This window comes from Armigeres subalbatus, unplaced genomic scaffold, assembly GCF_024139115.2.
Source record: "Armigeres subalbatus isolate Guangzhou_Male unplaced genomic scaffold, GZ_Asu_2 Contig630, whole genome shotgun sequence".
NCBI classification, from domain to species: Eukaryota; Metazoa; Arthropoda; class Insecta; order Diptera; family Culicidae; genus Armigeres; species Armigeres subalbatus.
In genome coordinates this window covers 33,446-52,608 of record NW_026943403.1, presented here as the reverse complement: position 1 = coordinate 52,608, position 19,163 = coordinate 33,446, and the positions used below count along the sequence as shown (strand labels likewise).

At 40.7% G+C, this 19,163-nt stretch overlaps 1 long non-coding RNA gene and 1 pseudogene across 1 annotated transcript; one reads left to right on the top strand and one right to left on the bottom strand.

The window, feature by feature from the left end:
- Nucleotides 1-7,888: 7,888 nt before the first annotated feature.
- Nucleotides 7,889-8,933, bottom strand: LOC134204500 (eukaryotic translation initiation factor 3 subunit K-like; annotated as a pseudogene).
- Nucleotides 8,934-14,625: 5,692 nt separating this feature from the next.
- On the top strand, nt 14,626-15,098 carry LOC134204501 (uncharacterized). The gene is made up of 3 exons (XR_009977876.1): nt 14,626-14,670; nt 14,737-14,820; nt 14,892-15,098. It is a non-coding gene; the product is annotated as an uncharacterized LOC134204501 (long non-coding RNA).
- Nucleotides 15,099-19,163: the final 4,065 nt, after the last annotated feature.

The window sequence follows — 19,163 nt, the reverse complement described above, 5'->3', positions numbered from 1 at the left end:
AAATCTTTAACAAGAGTACAGGAGAGGAGTATTGTAGTATATATATGGACCAGGTTGAATGAAAATTCCATTTGTTCAAAAATGATAACAAAGAACTCGAAAATAAATAAAAATAATGAAATAAAGAAAATATATATAATAATTAATAAAACTGCTCATCTGCATACGAACCTAAAACTTTTGAGCTAAATTTGGTTCAACTGCATACGATTCTCAAACTGAAAATAAACAAACGAATAATGACATACGACGCCCACATCACTAACGTTACATGTTCTTGAAGTATAAAAGCGCATGCATAACAGTGAACTGGTCACTTTTTCGACGGACGCGGAACAAGGAGCTACCGCTCCGCTCTATTTAGTAGAGCGTGGGAGCCGACGTGAGGACCAGCTCCGCTTCGATCCGGGTAAGCGGGTGGCACCGCCCCCGGCAATCGAAGCGTGGGAGCCGACGTGTGGACCAGCTCCGCTTTGATCCGGGTAAGCGGGTGGCACCGCCCTCGGCAATCGAAGCGTGGGAGCCAACGCAAGGATCAGCTCCGCTTCGATCCGGGTAAGCGGGTGGCACCGCCCTCGGCAATCGAAGCGTGGGAGCCAACTCGAGGATCAGCTCCGCTTCGAGTAAAATTGAAGCGTAGGAGCCGCGCCGACGTTTCGACGTGAGAAGCGTATAATGGGCAGATTACGACAGACTCGACATTGCTTCTTGGGGCGTTGTAGGATCGTTTAAAATGCTGATATTCACATCATCCGCCTGTTGCTGAGTCGCAACTCCACTGAACTCGTCCAGCTCGATTGACTCGACAGGCCGGTTTGGTCCAGCATCTTGCATTGTATAGGGTTCATTTAGTTATACAACATAAAAATTCTGAGAAGAGTTGGAACGGGGCAAGCCTTTTGTCGAAACAATAAATTGATCATACTTGCCAGGGAGAATGTGCTCCCGACCGCTTCGCCTCAACGCCTGTGACCTAGACGGATATGAAACTTGGTGCGGTGGGAGCACGGTCATATCAGTTAAAGTATCTGTTGAAATACTGCTTACATTGCTTAAGGCTTCCTCATAATCGTCGTCTCCTACATCACTCTCGGGAACATTTTGAACGGCATCGATTGACACCGTTGACGCTGGATTATTTTCTACTAAAACTTCTGATGGTAACGATACGCTTTGTTCAAAATCCAATCTGATTATCATGCGACCAACATCTCGATCTGTCTTTAATGTACGGTTATCAATTGCTCCTTCGTTAATGAATCTTACATCTCGGCTCTTGATATTTTTGTTTGTCCTTCAGATTATATAATCGATAACCCTTAGTATCTTTATCAAATCCGACCAAAATGCATCTTTCTGATTTCGCATCCCATTTACGCCACTTTGCTTTCTGAACATGTACCATGGCTTCTGTACCTGTATGATACCTTCTGTATCTAACATGCGATAAATTCGGTTTCTTTCCGCTAAAAAGTTCTTATGGTGTGACTTCATGTCCTCGTGTTAGCGAACGATTCAAAAGATATGCTGCCGTCGACACAGCTTATGAGCATGAGCATGAGCAGGATAACCGTACAATTCGTAGTTGCTACTCCGTGATTGACTATATGCTGCCGTCGACACAGCTTATGCCCAGAAACTTTTTTCCAGTCTTGCGTCAAATAGTATACACATAGCACGTACGACTATCGACCGGTTCGCCCTCTCAGCTAGTATACGGAGTATAACTGTTCGTAGTTTGATGCCGAATTCCAAACTTTGCGAGATATTCCGAAAAGCTTTTATTGGTGTACTACAAGCCATTGTCAGAACGCATGATTTTCAGCTTGTGTCCAGTTTGACGCTCCGCCATCAAATAGAATTTTTTGAATGTATCAAGTGCTTTACCTTCGGATTTAGATCGCAGGAAATAGTCAAACATTCGCCTTGATTTGTCATCCACAAAAACGATATAATACCGGCTTCCTCCGATTGACTTAACTTCCATGGGACCACAGATGTCATGATGCACAATCTCCAACAGCTCGGTTGTACGAGAACCATTTTTACTAAAAGGATGTCGACAGTGTTTTCCCATCGCACATACGCAGCAATCATTACCAACTTTTTCGCCTAATTGCATGAACCAGTCCATCAGCCAACGTCTTCAACCCTGCTAGATTCAGGTGATCCATCCTTCGATGCCAGATATCTAGCGAAACCGTTGATGAACATGATTGCGCCTTATTACTAATTCTGTCCTGATCCAGTTTGAACAACTCATTCTCGTGATTGCCAGTTGCCATAACATCACCACTTGCATTCAGCACCTTACGACCTTTCAGCCTTCGTTGTCAAAAATCATGGTAAATCCATTATTCACAATCTTGCCAATCTTGTTCACGGAAAGCAAATTCACAGATAGTTGAGGAACATATCGTACTTCATTAACTTGAAGTTCAGAATTCCTCTCCCGACAGCGTGGCTTGAGAATGCTTTTTTCCAATAGCTTCAATACTCATTTCGCCCTTGTTGGCAGCAACAACATTACCGCTTGAAGGTTTCCAATTTGTCAAAAGTGCCTTATTGTGTGTCATATGATCTGTTTCTCCCGAGTCGAAGAACCAATCGGTGTTACTGTTTAATTCTATCGATGTGTTTTATCAAAACAAAAAGCTTCTTCATCTTCCTTACTTCGGCAATCTTTGGCAATGTGTCCATATTTCTTGCATTTTCTGCATTTCGGTCCCTTCATGTCTGTTTTAGGTTGCATGAATGTGTTAGCTGCTTGGTTTGCTTGTTGAATCCAAAACGTTTCCCCTTCGTCAGTAGTGCTGTGTCCGACGAAGTTACCTGCATCTCCTGCAGTAGCTTGGCTTTGATGATATCCCCTTTCACTTGGATTCCGGAGTTTTCCAGAGTCATAATCATTGGCCTATACTACTCAGGAAGACCACACATCGTAATGCATCGACCCAGTCTTCGGAAATATTGAAACCAATGCTGTTCAGTTGATGAGCTGTCGAAACAACTTGATTGACGTATTCAGACATCGATGCACAGCTTTCAAGATCAGTCTTCACCAGTTTACGCAGAAGTTCTACTCACCTAGTGAGTCCGGAATCTTTGAATGCCTTCTCCAGGTTTTCCCAGACTTCTTTTGCTGTCGTTGCATCTTCAACATGAACATAGTTTGTCGGATCATCCTAGGTCGGATCCAGTAGTAAAATTATTATTAGACTTGAAAAACCATGAGCTTCCGCATTCCTAAAATTGCTTGATGTCATGTTGATCTTCGATTATTATTCAATCGTCTGCGTTGAATAGGCCCATAATCTATTGTAAAATAATACGACTGGTTCGATTGACGTTTAATACCAGAATGAAAATTTTATTACGAATCATAAAGCATGGCTTACTACAATACTACAGTAGTTGTAGATCTCCAGACTTAAGCGGATTGTCGATAGCGCTTGCAACTTGATTGCTTCAGAAATACCCGGCATTTTTCGACAATAGATTGGACAAATCGACGTCTGAGTCTTTGTTTCCAAAATCACATACCGTGCTGTGCCCTTATTCCGTTCACCTAAGACAATGCGCTAAGTCTAAAAACTCTAAAAAACAACCGTTAAGTATTTTGAAGCTGCAATTTCGCTACATAGTGTCATTTTCTATATACAATTGAAAATAAAATATGTTGGGATGCATTCATAGACTTAGATTCCAATAGTTGGAATAAACTTGAGCAATTGCGTGGTCCTAATTCCAATCATCTGAAATGGCATTGTTCCTAAATCCGTTCATTCGTGTTCCTAATTCCAATCACCAGAAAAACATTTGATTTCTTGGAGATGGTAATATCAGACATATTTTTTCTCACAAATGCATCATTTCATTCATTATTACTGCAAATAAAAAAATTAAAATGATATTTTCTTCCAAATTTAAAATACAATGAATGATATTTCTTAGTTTAGCTAAATTGGTTGTTTTTTTTTTGTTTGTTTCACTTTCTACCATACGAGTCCAACATGAACCTTAATGCTAGCTTACCAGCCCAGTAGCATTAGGTACCACAGATAAAGGCAGACTTGAGCCTGTATACTAGGCCTTTAATTTTGACCTGAATCTTCCAAAACAATGTTTCTGTTTGTTTGGAATTGTTCGTATAGCTGTTTCGTTCAAATTGAATATTTCTTTGTTCTTCGGAAGCCCTTTTTTAATATTGCCCACGCAACCACTTGAGAATTCGCCATTTACCAATAACTGAAAAAAAAACTGCGTTTCCCCGGCATGAAATAAAAAACGTTCCCATAACCATTTTGCGTAGAGTTATGAACGGAGTTCCTTTAGCTTGCAGGATATAATTTCTAAAGTTCATCATTCTTCATAGCTTCATTAATGTACGATGTACCTTTCCTGACTCACAGATAATATTCTCACGAATGGAATTTTCGGAAACCATCCTCCAGACCAGAGGTTCCCAAACTGTGGGTCGCGACCCCAGAAGTCGTGACCTATTTAATCAGTGGAGTCGCGAAAGACAAAACTTAATTTATAATTTTGTTACTATTTTGTCCCACAAATCTATTCCACATTTTGAATTAGGATCTAACTAATGATTGGATGCCCTCCTTAGCCGTGCGGTAGGACGCGCGGCTACAAAGCAAGACCATGCTGAGGGTGGCTGGGTTCGATTCCCGGTGCCGGTCTAGGCAATTTTGGATTGGAAATTGTCTCGACTTCCCTGGGCATAAAAGTATCATCGTGTTAGCCTCATGATATACGAAAAATGGTAACTTGGCTTAGAAACCTCGCAGTTAATAACTGTGGAAGTGCTTAATGAACACTAAGCTGCGAGGCGGCTCTGTCCCAGTGTGGGGATGTAATGCCAGTAAGAAGAAGAAGAAGAAGAATGATTGGATGATTAAAGAACAACAAACCTGACGAGGTCAACGGCCTTTTTATTTTTTTGTTAAATATCTTGGCTGTGCATATGCACAGCATATGTTTCGAAATGGACAAATTGATATGAAATTTGCGAAAAGAATCCACGTGTCTTGGAGGACTCGAACCCTCAACCTCCTACTCTCTAGATAGGCGTGATAACCCCTACACAACAAGACCACTTAAAGGTCACGTTTGCGGAAAAGCCATCAGAATCCAGTACCAACCTCCACCGCGGTTAGCTCTTTTTTGCAAATTGAATATCTTTCGGATGCTTGATTTGTCCAATCTCCACATGTGCTTTACTATTGTATACCCACAGCCAAGCGAGTGCACATTGTTTATTAAACGAGAGGATCGCACTCCATGTCCCCCAGTAACTGTCTGGGCGGGACGGTATAGAATGCGAATTTAATCGCACTCTGCTGTGCCAAAGGCTTGCTTGGCTAAAGCATTTGATGAATTTGATTGCCTTAACGTAAGCGGTCGCGTGTACTCAGACGACTAATGACGGTGAAAGACCGACACTTGATTACAATTAATTGCATATTATTCGGCAACTCGGCCGTACGAAAACCATTTTTTTGTTAAATATCTTGGCTGTGCATATGCTCGCTTGGCTGTGGGTATACAATAGTAAAGCACATGTGGAGATTGGACAAATCAAGCATCCGAAAGATATTCAATTTGCAAAAAAGAGAGCTAACCGCGGTGGAGGTTGGTACTCGGATTCTGATGGCTTTTCCGAAAACGTGACCTTTAAGTGGTCTTGTTGTGTAGGGGTTATCACGCCTATCTAGAGAGTAGGAGGTTGAGGGTTCGAGTCCCTCCAAGACACGTGGATTCTTTTTCGCAAATTTCATATCAATTTGTCCATTTCGAAACATATGCTGTGCGTATGCACAACCAAGATATTTAACATAAAATGGTTTTCGTACGGCCGAGTTGCCGAATAATATACAATTAATTGTGGCCTTTTATGTTATACGATATTTGGGCAAGTAGAAAGAAGTTCATACAATCCAAATGTATGCCCCGAACGCAATCAAAACCAATCCTAACCTAATCCAATTCAAATCCGATCTAAATCAAATCCAAATCTATTTAAAATCCAATCCAAATCTAATTCAAATCCAATCCAAATCTAATTCAAATCCAATCAAAATCCAATCCTAATCAAATCGAAATCCAATTCAAATTCAATTTGAATAAATTTCAAATTCAATCCAAATTCAACCCAAATTCAATTCAAATTCCATCCAAATCCAATGAAAAAGATTGACGAAATTTTGGCAAATACAATGATGGAATATAAATCAATTTATTATATTTTGTCAAATCTAACGCGAACTCATTTTTATCTAATTTTACAAAATCAATGCATTTGGTACCTGGTGGGTCGCAAGCAATATGGAAACCCGCTAGGTGGGTCGCATATCCAAAAATTTGGGAACCTCTGCTCCAGACCCATCGAACGGAATAAGGAACGAGTTGATTTAGATGTACCCTTATTCCGGTCAAGATATTTTTCACTTTTCAGCATTTTATATCGGCAAAATACAGACAACGATTAGGTAATACACTGCAATGTTACCTGTTATATCTTGTTATGCAGTTTTGTTTTAAATTAAAGGCAAATTTTCACCTAAAAATGCTTGAATATTATGACAGATGTTCTTAGCAAGTGGGTTAATGAAAACAGTCAAAATGGCGCCTGTAGTAACAATCAACAAATTTTGTTGAAATTTTCACTATTTATCGCTGAAAATGACGCTGCTTTTCATTTCATTTCATGCATATACTGCCGTTATACGCATAACTGTCCCATGTGTATAGGAAATCCCAGCAAACATGGGACAAATATGCGTATGACGGCAATATACATATAACCGAAAAAAGTATAAAAATATGTTTCTGTTATTTTTATACAAAAAATCTTCATTATTTATTATTTTGTCTTGCGTGAACGGAATTAGGCGCTGATTGGAATTAGGGCACAGCACGGTACGTCCTTTTGAATAAGTACCCGAGAAATCTCGGGTACTTATTCAAAAGGACGTATGTGATTTTGTAAACAAAGATTCAAACGTCGATATTTCCAATCTGATGGCACTTCCACGCAAATCAACACCACCAACAGGTAGCCGAAGGCTTCCCCTACCAGTCTGTAGTGATGGTTAGCGTGGGAGTGCTATCAGATTGGACAAATCGGCGTTTGAATGATTAATTATTTTAGAGCTTCTTAGGGGAAATGCTACAAGGTTAAAAGACTATTATTCTTCCATTTACTTCCACTATTCACTTTTTATGTATCAACAAACAGATACGTATTTCGTTTCCTACTTGGAAACTTCTTCAGTGTTTTGTTATCGACTATAACAAAATAACAATAACAAAACACTGAAGAAGTTTCCAAGTAGGAAACGAAATACGTATCTGTTTGTTGATTCATAAAAAGTGAATAGTGGAAGTAAATGGAAGAATAATAGTCTTTTAACCTTGACGTTTGAATCTTTGTTTACAATATCACATACGACCTGAAAATGTCAAAGAATGAAAAACTTTTAAAATGAAATTCTAAAAATTTGAGATGTATAATTGACAAAACTACTAATTAAGTTTGTATCGTCCAAAATATGTTTAGATCAATTTTAGAAACCAAAGTAGTGATTCAGAGCGAAAACGAAAATTTGATCAAGGCTAATTTGTGAAATGAGACAAAGCTTACGGTAGTTCTTATAAGCACTTCCAGTTTTCAACTTATGCTCTTTCCGACAATTTCCTAGCCCGGCTCATGATTTGAACTCAGCCATATTTAACATAGTTTATTTTGTAGTAACTTACCGGTGGTTTGTGGAAGAAATCAGATTAATATTACAAAAATCGTATACACTCTTTTACGCAGCAAACTCTGTACCAAAGGGTCGGAGTCATCAGAAATACCAAACAATAGTTCTCGTTACGGTTTATAGTTCATTTGATTTGCCTTTACTTGCTAGGAATGCAGTCGATCTCTTTCAAAAGAGATCCATCAGATTTGAACTCTACAAACAGTTAGCCATCAGCGGGCCGAGGTTCTCGAAGTCAATCTTCTCCGTAATGTGCTTTGTCTTGATGTTTGCCTTCCTGTACTGCCACCGTAACATATTGTCCATCTTCTTTCCAGTTGTTCTTCTTCACCCATGCACGGAGGACATTATCTGAAAACATCGAGACGACACATTTCATTACAAATTCCAACATTAGTTGCGTATTGCTCTCACCGTCAACGTCTCCAAGCAGCCGCACCAGATATTGCTTCTCGATGGACTGGAAAGTGATGCCCACAACGTGACACACAAACTTCCGAATCGAATCGAAGAATCCGCTGATTTTCTTGAAGAACGGTGGGTTCTTGGCTGCAAGACCAAAACAGGGTGAAATCGCACTTCTCTAAAATATCCGCCAAGTAGATGATTTCCTTGACCGTATCGTCATTCATTTTGGGCCGGAAGCAACAGACATTTGCACAGGACAAAATCCGTATGGGGAAAGTTCGTCAAAGCTTTCAGCAGAATCACATAAGTGACGTCCAAGTTCATCAGCTGAGGTTGAACTGGTACAGCTTAAGAACAAGCCAAATTTGCTTCCAGATCGTATTGATTGTCCCGAGCTTGTTCCTCGACATAGGCTTCGATTACTTTCAGATGTTCTGGATTGTAGCTGATGGGAAAACAACGACGTAAACAAATTGAAATGGAGGTTAGAATTCAAGGCAGCTTTAAACATTGATTCTTATAATTATAATACTAACCGTTCAATGCTTTTCAGCATGTCCTGAATAGGCATTACTTTGCCGTCCTCCATTTTCACGTAATGTACCATTTTTACAAGCAAAAAAATTAAAAGTCTTTAAAATGGCAAAGTTTTTCTGGATCGAACGGCATAAAGAGAAAGGAAGGAACGCGTTTGGCAGATGAAGAATTTTTTGACAGCACAAAATGACATTGGATATTGGATTAGAGGGGCGCTCGAAAATTAAAAAAAAAAAATCACTTTGCCGTGCTTGCGCCTCTGGTTGTGAATCTTGCAATCTGAGCGAAAACATATACAAACAGACGATGGGAAGATCCAAGAATCACAGAGAACAGACGTTGAAGCTGCACTCGCCATGTTGTGATAACTTTTTACCCACAGACAAACAGACGTAACAGCTTGAACAATAAGGTACCAGTCAAAACGATTATTGCAAGAGATGGCGTTTTTTCAATGGTAGTAAAATCGAAATTTCATCACTATTAGACTACTAATCAGTGCAAACTAAGTGCAGGAGATAATCTTTTCACCTCATACTTCATTCCTTATCACTATTTTCTTCTAAAACACCACCATTTTCCATAAATTTTCAAAATACTTGCTTTCCCCATACATTTTATCGATTTCCAACTATCATTCTTCCATGAGCTCATGGTGAAAATTGCGTAAATCTCAGAACATAGTGCGAGAAGATAGAAACATTCGAACGAGGGTCCGACGGTCGACCGTCGGAATGTTGTTCCGCAAACGTCAAATCACTTGAGGCACGGAAAATAATGTTGGTTGATTTTTTGGTGTGAATGTTGATTATTGAAATCAAAGAAAATATGTAACTTTAAACAGAGTGTTACATGCCGCTTTATATTTTAAATAAGTTTTATGATATTTTCAAGGCATTTCGGAACGTTTTTATGCGATTTTGAAACATTTTAGACTTCTCGAATATTCTTGATATCAAGGAATATCATCACTTTTCGCATAGTGCATGTCATTTGAAGTTTCCGACACTCAGTCTTCTTCTTCTTCTTTGCTCCGCAAAAATAGAAGTTTTCTCTGTTCTCGCAATAGAGTAGCAGGCTTAACAACACAGATAGAAACGCCGGTAGCGCCACTCAGTGACAGTACCGTAAACATGGTGTAAGGAAGGTTGTTGTCTACACTTTTACGGCTGCTGCACCTGGAAGTAAATGTTATCGAAGTAAACAGTCGGTCCCTCATTTACTAAAAAATCCATCGCTTACCTCCTCTACCACCATCTTGCGAGCATGTTACACGAAACAATGATTCGTATACGTAAAAAAATCAATTATTTTTTAATTGAGTTCCATTTATGTTATGAATAGGAGGTCGTCAGTTGCATTCTAGCAAAAATTCCGCTTGAGGCCCTTTCAAAACATTTTAACAACAGCCACTACACCTGATGGTATAATTGCAATATTTCCATTATCAGGCGACAGATGGTGTTGCTACGTGTGTGTATCAATGCAATATTGCATATACACTAGTGACATCTGCTGTTCGATATCGTAAGTTTCCGATGTTCCTTCCACGCACACGAGGTGGAAAACAGTCTTGAAGAAATAGGCGAATTTGAGTAAAGCTCATCGATCATTTCGACATCTGGTGGTCGTCACAAGAACCACGAAAAAAGTGTCGTTGGCCAAAAAAATGCATTGGCAGCATACGGAGGGAGAACGATTTTCGCGTTTTCTGGTTTATACAACCATTTATGAAAGCTGAAATAGTCGCAAATTGGAAGAAAATTTTGTTTTCTTTGGGATGAGCTTTCATCCGGTGGGTGCTTGCATATGATTTTTCCGATTAAATAGCACATCTCTTGCAGTGTCTCCACCGCACTATCTTGGTTATGGATTCCCGGATTTTTAATTCGCGGCTTATTTGGGTGGGATTTGTCTTTAATAGCTGCTTGAAGAATGTATAAAGCCATTGCCAGTGGAAAACATGTGACAATATACCAAAAAGTGAAGTAAATTTTATGGAGAAATTTTGATTTTGAATGTAAATAATGGCTTCTGACGACTTTTCTCCCAAACTCTCGCAGCGCACTCTACCACTGGGTCCTTCTCGAATTCGCCTATAAGGCAAAGACAAAGGTGCTGTTTGAACGAGATGGCGCCACAACATTTAAAGTAAAATGAATTTCCTTGTATGGACAAATCATCCGTTCTCATTAACTACGCATCGCATCAATATGAAACCTAGGTCAAAAAGCAACAAATAATTTTTAGATTTTTGTTCCCGACTTGTTTTACAGTTCTAAACAATAAAGAGATTTCATTGTACCTCCATACTAAATTCTAGCTGTATACTTTCAATAGGCGAATTCGAGAAGGACCCAGTGGTAGAGTGCGCTGCGAGAGTTTGGGAAAAGTCGTCAAAGCCATTATTTACATTCAAAATCAAAATTTCTCCATAAAATTTGCTTCACTTTTTGGTATATTGTCATGTTTTCCACTGGCAATGGCTTTATACATTCTTCAAGCAGCTATTAAAGACAAATCCCACCCAAATAAGCCGCGAATTAAAAATCCAGGAATCCATAACCAAGATAGTGCGGTTGGAGACACTGCAAGAGATGTGCTATTTAATCGGAAAAATGTATGCAAGCACCCACCGGATGAAAGCTCATCCCAAAAGAAAACAAAATTTTCTTCCAATAAAGGCAAAAGAACAAAGGTGCTGTTTGAACGAGATGGCGCCACAACATTTAAAGTAAAATAAATTTCCTTGTATGGACAAATCACCCGTTCTCATTAACTACGCATCGCATCAATATGAAACCTAGGTCAAAAAGCAACAAATAATTTTTAGATTTTTGTTCCCACGACTTATTTTACAGTTCTAAACAATAAAGAGATTTCATTGTATCTCCATACTAAATTTTAGCTGTATACTTTCAATTTCTTCAAGACTGTTCTCCACCTCGTGTGTGTGGAAGGAACATTGAAAGCTTACGATATCGAACAGCAGATGTCACTAGTGTATATGCAATATTACGTTGATACAAACACACAGCAACACCACCTGTCGCCTGATAATGGAAATATTGCAATTATACCATCAGGTGTAGTGGCTGTTGTTAAAATATTTAGGAAGGGCCTCAAGCGGAATTTTTGCTAGAATGCAACTGACGATCTCCTATAGGCGAATTCGAGAAGGACCCAGTGGTAGAGTGCGCTGCGAGAGTTTGGGAGAAAAGTCGTCAGAAGCCATTATTTACATTCAAAATCAAAATTTCTCCATAAAATTTACTTCACTTTTTGGTATATTGTCACATGTTTTCCACTGGCAATGGCTTTATACATTCTTCAAGCAGCTATTAAAGACAAATCCCACCCAAATAAGCCGCGAATTAAAAATCCGGGAATTCATAACCAAGATAGTGCGGTGAGAGATGTGCTATTTAATCGGAAAAATCATATGCAAGCACCCCCCGGACGGAAGCTCATCCCAAAGAAAACAAAATTTTCTTCCAATTTGCGACTATTTCAGCTTTCATAAATGGTTGCATAAACCAGAAAACGCGAAAATCGTACTCCCTACGTATGCTGCCAATGCACTTTTTTGGCCAACGACACTTTTTTCGTGGTTCTTGTGACGACCACCAGATGTCGAAATGATCGATGAGCTTTACTCAAATTCGCCTATAGGAGATCGTCAGTTGCGTTCTAGCAAAAATTCCGCTTGAGGCCCTTCCTAAATATTTTAACAACAGCCACTACACCTGACGGTATAATTGCAATATTTCCATTATCAGGCGACAGGTGGTGTTGCTGTGTGTTTGTATCAATGTAATATTGCATATACACTAGTGACATCTGCTGTTCGATATCGTAAGCTTTCAATGTTCCTTCCACACACACGAGGTGGAGAACAGTCTTGAAGAAATTGAAAGTATACAGCTAGAATTTAGTATGGAGGTACAATGAAATCTCTTTTATTGTTTAGAACTGTAAAACAAGTCGTGGGAACAAAAAATCTAAAAAATATTTGTTGCTTTTTGACCTAGGTTTCGTATTGATGCGATGCGTAGTTAATGAGAACGGATGATTTGTCCATACAAGGAAATTCATTTTACTTTAAATGTTGTGGCGCCATCTCGTTCAAACAGCACCTTTGTCTTTGCCTTATTTGCGACTATTTCAGCTTTCATAAATGGTTGGTTTAACCAGAAAACGCGAAAATCGTTCTCCCTCCGTATGCTGCCAATGCATTTTTTTGGCCAACGACACTTTTTTCGTGGTTCTTGTGACGACCACCAGATGTCGAAATGATCGATGAGCTTTACTCAAATTCGCCTATTTCTTCAAGACTGTTCTCCACCTCGTGTGTGTGGAAGGAACATTGAAAGCTTACGATATCGAACAGCAGATGCCACTAGTGTATATGCAATATTACATTGATACAAACACACAGCAACACCACCTGTCGCCTGATAATGGAAATATTGCGATTATACCGTCAGGTGTAGTGGCTGTTGTTAAAATATTTAGGAAGGGCCTCAAGCGGAATTTTTGCTAGAACGCAACTGACGATCTCCTATTGAAAGTATACAGCTAGAATTTAGTATGGAGATACAATGAAATCTCTTTTATTGTTTAGAACTGTAAAACAAGCCGTGGGTACGAAAAATCTAAAAATTATTTGTTGCTTTTTGACCTAGCTTTCATATTGATGCGATGCGTAGTTGATGAGAACGAATGATTTGTCCATACAAGGAAATTCATTTTACTTTAAATGTCGTGGCGCCATCTCGTTCAAACAGCACCTTTCAAGACAAAATTTTCAAAACGACTTATCTGCTTTTGTAAACAAAGATTCAAACGACGATTTGACGAATCTGATAGCTCTCCCACGCAAATCAACACCATCAAACAGCACCTTTGTCTTTGCCTTAAGGCGAATTCGAGAAGGATCCAGTGGTAGAGTGCGCTGCGAGAGTTTGGGAGAAAAGTCATCAGAAGCGATTATTTACATTCAAAATCAAATTTTCTCCATCAAATTTACTTAATTTTTTGGTATATTGTCACATGTTTTCCACTGGCAATGGCTTCTTACAGTCTTTAAGCAGCTGTTGAAGACGAATCCCACCAAATAAGCCGCGAATTAAAAATCCGGGAGTTCATAACCAAAATAGTGCGGTGGAGGCACTGCAGGAGCTGTGCTATTTAATCGGAAAAATTATATGCAAGCACCCACCGGATGGAAGCTCATCCCAAAGAAAACAAAATTTTCTTCCAATTTGCGACTATTCCAGCTTTCATAAATGGTTGGATTATCCAGAAAATGCGAAAATCGTACTCCCTCCGTATGCTGCCAATGCACTTTTTTGGCCAACGACACTTTTTTCGTGGTTCTTGTGACGACCACCAGATGTCGAAATGATCGTTGAGCTTGTAACGGCCATTCGGTCCGTTACAGAGTTGTAAATATTTTGTATAATTTAATAATTGAAATATAAAAAGTAGTTTAATTAATAGTTTTTGTAAATAGTTTAACAAATTTATTAAAGATTAGCAGTCCGTTGTACCGCGTTTCAAAAGCTCTTTTATTCTCTCACGCTCGCAGAACGCTCAGAACGTTCTAGATCAACGTGCCTACCATGTGGCGAGCGCGTGTGATTACGTCACGGGTCGGGTAGTGACCATCCACCTGGGGAAAATCCCAACAAAGCCTCTTTGATTTCGGGAAAGATCGGCAGGCAAAGTAGGCTGCGATCCGAATGGATTAATTGCTTCCTGCACTTCGATCGTTAGGAGGAAATGCGATCTAGGGACTTCGTGAGGTCGAAACCGAAGGCTAAGAATTAGGACAATCTTACATTTAATCTGAGGATTCTTGACTGTGACTCGTTCACTTTGATCTGGATTGTGGAAGAGGCAGGAGTTGTCCGATTTAGTTTCGCGTCGTGAGGTGATTTGTAAGGTAGAGCAATAGTGACATGGAGGCCCTTTGAACTTACTAATTCAAGTTAAAACTTCTCTCTCATAGCTAAAAAGTAAGTCGATCGAACTATCGTGCGATCAATCAAACGTGCTAGCAGTAGGTAGTGTGCGAGTGTGGAGCGTAAAACAGGTAAATCACGTGCTATATAATGTGCTTCTTAGTGTGATGGTAATAGCGTGGGAAACACGTTTCTTTCCCAGAGTTGTGGCAAGTGTGCCGGAGACCCGTCACCTCACAGGTTTTAGCCAGCGACTACTCCTGACCCCACCTTGCAGCTTCAAAGTTTCCCGGCGGTCCACTTTGCCGGAAGGGGCCGCGATCGACATTTTCGCGCCCAGGCAGGGCGAAGGCAAAGCAAGTCAGCAGCAACAGCAACCGTTTTCCCGCTGTCGGTGACGACCGAGAGCGCAGCAGCAACAGCAGCCAAGCTCACATTTCACTGGCGAGGCGCCGTCGGCGCATGAAGTAATTCCGTAGCGTAGTAGAAGAAGGAACTGCAACAGAGCGCGCACCGCGACCGTGGTGTAAGAGACCGGCATCGTTGAGATGAGCCGTGGGTAAGCGTCACCCTCTCCGTCAGCACGTGGAGCACGTGTGTAGGCGTCGTCCTCTCTTCAGCTCGCCTGCGGCACCGCACCGATCGTCGACCAGCCAACAGCATCGTCCAGCAAGCGACCGATAGCAGCGTCCCCGTCGTGAGTACAACAGCAACAATAATACAGATGGTCCGTGAGTAGAACAAACGCATGCATGCAAATTAAATCGCCCAAGCAAGCTTGGTGAAGAATCGTTTGGTTTTGCCTGCTCCCAATTTTGGTTGGTGATGCGTGGCCGTGAGAGGCTCTTTCTTTGTTAGCCGATCACAGAATGTGAATGCCCACACCGCACAATTAAGCACGTGATAGGAGAATAGAACGATAGTGGAAGATAATGAGAAGCGAATAGAATTAGAGGAGAAGAGAGAGAGAGAGATTTTGGATTAATGATTGTAGGCCTACGAAATAAATAATTAAATTGAACTGCAGATGTATTGTTTGTTGGATGTGAATAAACGCAATAAGGGTACTCTAGACAAACCGGCTTGAGTTGATGCACTGGACGAGAAGAGGTAATGTAGAGGAGGTTTTTATGTCACTCGGTTTCGTTTATTTTGTAGGTTTTTCTTAGAGATTGTTTTACTGGGGAGGTTGGCCCTGAATCCAACCGACGGATACTCTCCATCCTTTCTAGATCAGATCAGGGTGAGCTGTTATAGCCAACCGATGATGATAACGACTGTAAGCGAATATTCTGCCTTCAACTAGATTGTTTTGCTCTTCTTAATGATCGAGCGTGTTTCGAAGGGGGAGTAATTTTCTTTGGAATCCCTATAGCCTGTCGATCTTCGCGCTTTCCTTCCATTATTGGAAAATAATAACCCTTTCCCCTGAAAGGTCTTAGGCCGGGCAACCCTAAAACAGGTGGATGGTCTCCATTAGGAGTGGCGCTTAAACCATCCGCTAATCCTTTCGGAAGGCGCGGCCGGGTCGTACGGTTATATCTGGCGCCCAACAATACAAGGCTTTTTATTCATAATTTTGATTTTTTTTTGCGTGATTTAGACTTAATTTTTTTTCTTTTTCTTTGCACATATTATTATTTTTTTTTGGCCCACATCATTACATTTTTTTTCTTTCGCGTTAGTACTCTTATAATATTAGTTGAATTATTTTCTATATTACTTTTTATATCTACCATTATTTTCTACATTTCCTACATTTGATATAATTTGATTTTAATTTGAATTTTTATAAAACAAAATGAGTCGTGTATTCCCTCGTGCGGAGGACTTAAACTTGGAGGAGTTAGATTTTGAATTGCAAATTCGCAATCAATCGGAAGATACTTTTAAGCTTGATTTGAATGCGAAGCAAAGACATTTGAGAAATTTATTTAAAAATGATCAAAAAGATGGACACATTTATCGTTCACCTTACAATATTTTCGAAGAATACTCTCACATTGAAGGAAGAGTACTAAATTTGGAGAAAGCATTAGAAAAAGAGTGGAGTCAAAATACGAGTCGCGTGTTCTACATTATTGGTATAGAGTGAAGTGGATTCAAGTGAACGGGAGGAAGAGAAAAGAAAGAAACGGGAGTTAGTGCAAGTGATCGAAAAAGTGATGTCAAAATTTCAATTCGGACCGCCGCCAATCGCCGTTAGTGTCAAAATAAATACCATTATTCAAGGGAACGGAGAACAAGCGAGTGGAGGACAAGGGTCGAGAAATTCTCCATCGCTCAGTTTGCAGCTTCCTGGTCATTCTCCTTTATCAATGGACCAGAATGAGGAAAGTAATAGTCATGGATTGGATACTCTAGCACATCCAAAGGAGTTATCCCAAAAATTCCAAAATTTACACCGAAGACCACTGAGGAGCCGGCGACACTTATTACTGTGCCGCGAAGCGAAGTGGGAAGAAATGAGGACAATGATAGCGGATTTAACAGCCAGACTAGCGCAGAGCGAAAGCCAGGGGAGAAGGGAAGATGTTCCGAGCAGAGATAGAGTAGGTCAACAACGAGAAACGCCACAAAGAGGTGCGCCGGTGCATGTGAAAAGACCGGAGCACGGTAACAGCCATGTGATGACACACCACGGAAGTATTGACGATGACGACAGCGATGACGAACCGATCAGGAATCCGCCGGGTTGGCGAAACAGAATTCCTCAGATGGGTGACCACTTCTCAGATTATTCCAATTACAACGATTGGAACAACTACGCAGGACAAGCGATAAGGCAGCCTGGTGGACGATATGCAGGCCAAGGACGAGTGGAAAAGTGGAAGTTGAGGTTCAACGGTGAACCAAGATCAGTGATGACAGTGGAGAGTTTTCTTTACAAAGCAAAGAAGCTTGCTGAGCGAGAAGGTGTTAGCAAAATGATCTTACTGAGAGACGTTCATATGTTGTTGGAAGGAGGTGCTTCGGATTGGTTTTTCACCTTCGTGGATGACTTAAATACGTGGGAAGAATTCGAGACTTCCATAACGTACTGATTTGGAAACCCCAATAAAGACCAGGGAATTAGAACGAAGATACAAGAACGGAAGCAACAGCGAGGAGAACCGTTCATTGCTTTTGTGACGGAGATCGAGAAGATGAATCGCTTACTTTCGCTTACTTACTTACTTTCGAACCGGAGAAAATTTGAGTTTATATGGGACAATATGCGACAGCACTATAGATCCAAAATATCGATTGTTGAGGTCGAAAACCTTCAACAGTTGACGAGGCTAAATTACAGAATAGATGCCGCTGATCCGCAGCTGCAATTCCATAATTCAGAAGGGATACCAAGTTTTCAACGCCCTCCAATAAATCACGTCGAACCGGAAGGTAGTGACAACGCAATCAACACTCGTTCCAATCGGAATTTTTGTGACCAGGCAGACGTCCGAAAGGCAACCAAGACCAGCACAAAGTACGCCAACACCAGTGAGTTGTTGGAATTGTCAAGGCCAGGGCCATGCTTGGAGACAATGTCCTCGACCCAAGATAGTATTCTGTTACGGATGTGGGAACTTGGGCAGAACAATTCGGAATTGTAAGCGCTGCTCCAGAGCCACGAATGTGCAAGCCACAAACCAGAAACGAGTAGAGGGGCGATAAGGAATTCGTCACACCCGGTCGTTAGTAAACTCCCCAAAATGTAACAAGTTACGATCCATTATCTCAAATTTATCATATCAAAGTTCAGAGGACCAAATGTCCCCATATTAAAGTGAAGGTCTTCGAATCAGAACTCGAAGCTTTGTTGGATTCAGGAGCAGGAATTAGCATCCTGAACTCCCTGGAAGTGATTGAAAAATATAATCTCAAAATTCAGCCGGCGTCCATCAGGGTTTCAACAGCTGATGGGTCCGTATACAGCTGCTTAGGGTACGTAAATGTTCCATTCACGTACAAAAAGTTGACAAAGGTGGTACCTACTCTCGTAGTGCCAGAGATTTCGCGACATTTAATATTAGGAGTAGACTTTTGGGAAAGTTTTGGAATAAAACCGATGATTGACGTGGGCAGAGGACCAGAAGAAATGGAAACAGTAGGGGTTAGTGGCAACTCATCAATGTGTTTCACCATTGAACCGTCTGGGGATCCACTGTCTGCAAAAGTAGCCGAATACGACGAAAACCTGGACATTCCAGTTTACGAAGGACCAGTGGAGTCTGTCCCGGATCCTGATGCAATCGAAACTGAACACGAACTATCAGAAACGGAGCGGACACAGCTGACCGAAGTAATTAAGGAGTTTGAACTGACATCAGATGGAAAGCTGGGCAGAACGCATCTGATAACCCATGAAATCGTTCTCCAGGAAGGAGCTACACCCCGTAACCCGCCGATGTATAAATGCTCGCCTTACGTTCAACAAGCAATAAATGAGGAGGTACAGAGATTCAAACGGTTGGATGCAATAGAGGAATGC